This window comes from Chrysochloris asiatica, unplaced genomic scaffold (assembly GCF_000296735.1).
Source record: "Chrysochloris asiatica unplaced genomic scaffold, ChrAsi1.0 scaffold00005, whole genome shotgun sequence".
Classification (NCBI taxonomy): domain Eukaryota; kingdom Metazoa; phylum Chordata; class Mammalia; order Afrosoricida; family Chrysochloridae; genus Chrysochloris; species Chrysochloris asiatica.
Window position 1 is genome coordinate 23,194,304 of NW_006408523.1, and position 6,073 is coordinate 23,200,376.

Sequence of the window (6,073 nt, forward strand, 5' to 3'; positions counted from 1 at the left end):
TAGGGTCCTGCTCTCGGCTCTTATCCACTGATGGTCCTAAGGACCTCCGCTCCTAGACTGGAAAGTTAATCACTCCCTTCCTTAATCGACATAATTTTATATGTCTTCTGTGCAAGGAATTAAAAGTCTATCCTACAATTAGAATGAAGGATAATTTGGTGGCTTTCATAGTATTAAGTCTTTGTTATTGTTATAGTTGAGTGCTGTGGAGTAGGTTCGGACTCAAAGAGACCTTGGCTTTCTTGAGGAGGAACTGGTAAGTTTGAGCCACCAACATTGTGGTTCAAACAGACTTTGCAGTCCAGTGCTTTATCCCACAGTGTCACACCAGGGTTAAGTCTTGTTTGTTGTTTTTGTTAAGTGCTGTCGAGTTGATTCCTACCCATAGTGACCCTGTATAGGGTTTCCAAGGATAGCTGGTGAGCTTGAACTCCCCACCTTGTGGTTCAAAACAACTTTGTAGTCTAGTGCATTATCCCATAATGCCACATGGGGACTCTGTACCACACCAGGTCTTAAGTCTTAGAGGGCTAAAAATTAAAAGTCACTGAAAATTCTCTCCCAGTTCTTAACACTTCCATTAATACCTATTTAAAAACTACTATTAATCACACCTTTTTGGTGAGGGACTATCTTCACAAGATATCTATTAAAATTCGTATGTTACCTTGGTGTTGTTTTTAAGTGCTGTCAAGTCAGTTTTGTCCCATAGTGACTGTATAGGGTTTCTGAGGAGCAGCTGGTGGATTTGAACTGCCGACCTTGAGGTTCAAATTGACCTGGTGGTTGAGTGCTTATCCTACAGCATCACACCAGAATCATCAGCATACATATTTATGTTATTGACTACATTAAAATGTTTATGCTGATTTACCTTATTAAGTACTACATTGTTGTTAAGTGCCTTCAAATTTGTTCAAACTCATAGAGACCCTGTATGGCTTTCTGCTCCCGTAAAGATTTACAGCCTCGGAAACTCTGTACAGGGTCGCTATGGGTCAGATCTGACTCAACGGCACTTAACAACAACAACAACAACATAGTGTTTGCAAGCAGTAACTACTGGATTTGAACCAATGACTTTTCAGTTAGCTGTCCAGTGCTTATACTACAGAGCCACACAAGGATTCCTATTAATTTCCTTAGCTTAGTAAAAAACAGGAGTGACACAGAAAATATATATGTTAATAAAAAGAAAGAAGGGTGCTAAAAATAAATTTTTGAAAAAGGGCATATCAAAGGCAAAATGAAGGAAACAAAGTTTGAGTTATGTTCTTTTACACCTTCAGTTTAAATTTTTGAGCAGGCAACAAGTCTAATATTGCTGCTCCAGATCTTCAGTTACTCTTTTTCAGCAATGATATTTCAGTTACATCTTTGATTTAAAAGATTATAAGGCTTGTGAAAGAGTGAACATCATTATAACTTTTTCTGTTATTTAATAATGTGACAAGGCTAAAATGTTAGTATTCTATTCACAATTAGCTTTTCTAGTAGCTAACAAAATTAAATGAAAGAATAGTTCACCCAAAGATGTTTTCTTAGACTCACTAAATTAATCAAAGCTCTCTACTTCCTCTGCAAAACATAATGACCCAAGGCCCCAGAGTATTCACTAGAGCCCAGTACACTCTCACATTTCTACTCCCACCAGGCAGAGCTGGGCACTTGCCAAAAGTCAGTTGTGTTTGTTTCCAAATAGGTTTATGCCAGTCGTTATTGTAATTATGCAATTACATTAAATGTTATATAAACTGATGAAATAAGATATGTAAGAAAAAATGTTGTTTCTAGGAAAACTAAGTTGAATGTTTTGTTATATTATTGTTGTTGTTAAGAGCCACGAGTTGATTCCGAATCAGCGAACCTGTTTAAGGTTTCTGAGGAGCAGCTGGTGGGTTTGAACTGATGACCTTGCTGTTCACAGTTCAATGCTTATCCTACAAGATCACAATTGTTGTTGTTGAGAACCATGAGTCAATTCCGAATCAGGGATTCTGTATGGATTCACTGTGGCTGGTGAGCTTGAAATGCTGACCTTGTGGTTCAAACCGACCGAGCAGTCTAGAGCATTAGCCCACAGCGCCACACCAGGACTCCATAATGTCACAGTAGAAACACTCTATTCAGACAATGCTGTTGCTGAAGTGCCTGCCTTGAATCACTTCTGACTCATAGTGAGTGACCCTGTATAGGGTTTCTGAGGAGCTGTTGGTAGGTTTGAACCACTGACCTTGTGCTTATCCTATAGCACCATACCAAGACTCCACATAATGTTTAAAATGCTGTTAAAATAGGTGTGAAAAATTGTAAAAGAGTATGAAGAAAACAAACCAAAAAAATGTATAACTTTTTATATTATTTTGCCAGTGTTTTAAGTTCTTCCTTTTTGTTGTCGTTGTAAAGTACCATTGAGTAGGTTCGACTCATAGTGACTCTGTTTATGGTTCCTGAGGAGTGGCTGGTGAATTTGAACTGCCAACCTTGTAGTCCCACAATGCCACCAAAATTTGAAATCTTAGATGATGTATTTGGAGTATGGCTTCATGTTAGTGTATGACCTAATCAACAAAACTCTAATCAGTGAACCTATAAAAAAAAAAAAGACCTTGGTCCTACATCAAAGATATTGCAGAATAAAATGCACATTTATGCATTTTATGTTAATGTGTTTAAGGTATGCTTTGTTAACACAATTAGAAAGCAACTTTACTATTTTGCATTTGTTTATCAATGCACACTATTTGCATCAAATTGTTAATTTGCTTGTCTCAATTTTTATGAAGCCCAAATTCTAAGCATGCCATGTAAAAACAATGATTATGTTAACATTTAGTAAGTTTATTTGGAATACCCAGTATTCTGAAGGGTGTTAGATTAATTAGGTCTACAAAACAGATAAGGTCAATTCCTTTTTTTACGAATCAAGGTCAGTTTGTAAGACAAGAAAGACATGGTAAGTCTGCAGTTGAAGGGAAGAAAAGAGTAGTGTTCAGGAGTAGTGGGCCTGCATGCCCTTAAACTGTGTTCCGTGTTGGAAACTGTTTTTCATCCTTAAATATGTCCATTTTATTTTGTGTCTGTTTGTGTTAACATAGTCTCTTTTTTGATGAAGTTAAGAAAATGGAAATTTGAAAATCAAATCCTTAGCAAGCAAAATAAAATGTTTGTTACCTACTGTTGGAGTTTTCCTTATTTTTCTGTTGTTACTTTAATCAGTGTGAGAAAGAGAATGATGGAGTAGCTCTCCACTACCAGCTTGCTTTCATTGTATGTAACCAAGTCTATCTTATCTACACTGAAGTCAATGAAAAGTAACAATATGGGAACATGGAGTGAGGCAAGCAGGGGGACTTTCATGTGTGCCTTGAAACAGTTTTGTTAACCAGTGTTCTATAGCTTATGAAAATAGATGAAAACATTTAATAAACTAGATGAAGAATTTTTAGTAACTTTGGAGGTTCACAGAGGAAGAAAAAGTGATCAACTTACTTTAAAAAAAAAATTATAGCTGTAATTACTTGTTGCTTATTAGTGTTGTTAAGCTTGGACTCATAGTGACCTTGAACAGGTTTTCCTAGGAGAGGCTGGTAGGTTTGACCCTCCAACCTTTAGGTTAGCAGTCCAGTGCTTATCCTACAGTGCCACACCATTATGTTTCAATTTCTGTTGGTCTAGGAATAAGTGGTGCCTTATAGGATAATGCACTGTACCGCAAGGTCGGTTTGAACCACAAGGTCAGTGGTTCAAACTCACTGGCCACTCCTCGAAACTCAGGGTCACTATGAGTCAGAACCAATTTGATGGTACTTAACAACAACAACAACAACAACAACACAAATGAGTAAGGAGGAAGGATAGTATCAAACTGCATAATTGTCTGTGCAGTTTGCACATACTGTGAATTTTGAAGTAAGAAACCAGGGTCTCTCTGAAGCTTACTCATGTCAGCTGCCTGTAGGCATTACTGATAAAGATAGTATGCACCATTCATATGTAAAATAGCTATCTTCAAACACAGCACACACTGAAGATTTCCATAAATAAGACAATATTCTAGTTAGAAATCAATGGAAAAACCAGACTGGAGGAAAGCTACGTTAGTAATTGATTTGAGCTTTCTCATGATTTAATCGTGTTTAATTTATCATTGCTCGTAGTTCTACTGGGAACAATAGAAAAGTAATGTTAATACCAAAACAAACAAAAACAATCTTGGCAATTATATGAGTAGGAGATGCTTAAAGATCTCATTTCATTTTATCTCTACATAGTCATTTTAGAAGTATAACTTTATAAGAATTACTATTAAATATTCATATAGTGCTTACATTTTTTAGATGATTTACAAATATTAACTTTTGAAATGTCATAACAATTTTATGAAGGAGTTTCTAGTGGTGTTATAATCCCTATTTTATAGATGAGAAAAAAACCACAGCACAAAGAGATTAACTTCCCTGAGATCACACAGGTAGTGGTCCTAGGTGCTACAGGTTTCTGTTGTTGTTAAGTGTTGTCAAGTTGGTTTCTACTCATAATGTAAACTCTGAATAGGATTTCCAAGTCTTCAAACTTCTGTGGAAGCAGAAAGTCTCCTCTTTCTCCTGGCCCACTACTAGAACTCTAATGAAAGATGTACTTGTAAAGACTGCCAGTGATGTCCGTGTAGTCTTGCTGCTATCTCCATCTGAACTCCATGAAGGTGGAGTTAAGCCCTAGTGGTGTTGAGCGAACATTGTGATCTCTGACATAAAGGCATAAAGGATGACTCCAAATGCTTGCCAGTGGAAGAACGAAGAAAAGGAGGAAGAATGCAATATACTGTGGATGTGATCATACCCTCTGAGGTTCCAAAAGATAATGGCATTTTTTTCATAATCTTTTTGAAGCCCCCTAAATCGCACAGGGAAGTCAGGTACTACCGTAGCTTACTGGGTTCATTTTAAAATTTATAGATCCACATCTTTGCATGCATGCCTGTTTGTCTTTCTTCATCTGGCCTGCAACTATTTGCATCATGCTGAAGAATAATCTGGGACCCATTTTGAGCACTGAGACTGGGATAAAAAAGGTTGTTTTCTAAGACTTGTATACAGTCTCAAATCCTGTGCAGGTAGTGAATATGTTGCTTCCAGCTTCTTAATAATTTATTGCTCATTCTCACATCTAGTTCATTGTGAAAATATGTAAAAATCATGCTAATATATTCACATTAAGAAAAAGCCTTTCATAATCATCTGGAACGTATATATTTTTTTAAATAATATCTTACAGACGATAAAACTGAGAGTTAGGCAAGTGACATAACTTGTTCAGGGTTTCAGAGCAATTAAGTGCCTGTGCCGGGAATCAAATCTAGGTCTGTCTGATTCCATCATGCATAATAATTTTAATAAATCATCTCAGGAATTCACCATGATTTGTTATATACTTCCTTGCTATATAGAAAGGAGTTTCTGAGTGGTGAAAATGGTTAAATGCTTGACTTCTAACCAAAAAGTTAGTGGTTAAATCCACTCAGAGGCACCTCGGAAGAAAGGTTTGGCAATCTGCTTCTGAAAAACCACACTTATTGAAAATCATGAGGCGTGCGTCTTACTCTGCCACTTCAGAATTGACTCGATGCCAACCAACTGGATTTTGTGCTTTTACTATATGCATAGGTTGTTATACTAAAACATCTCTAGTCAGCTATCTCCAATGAACCCATGACTTATATTGAATTGTCCCAATGACAAATCTCTTTTCTTTCTACTCACATGTGGCATACTGCCTTCTGAGTGGTATACTGTTCGGTGTCCCTAATCCGTATCTTAGGCTGAGTTCTTTTCAGAGGCAAAACTAGTGAAGTTTATAAATTTATGACTGGACTTCCGAAAGTTCGGGTGGAAATTCCATTATCTTTTAATTCCATTTGTTCTTGGATTTTTTTTTGAAGCCCTCTCATGTATGTATGTATGTATGTATGTATTATACATATACATACAAGTATATAACATACATGTTGTTGTTGTTAAGTGCTGTCGAGTCAGTTTTGACTCATAGCAACCATGTATAGGGTTTCCGAGGC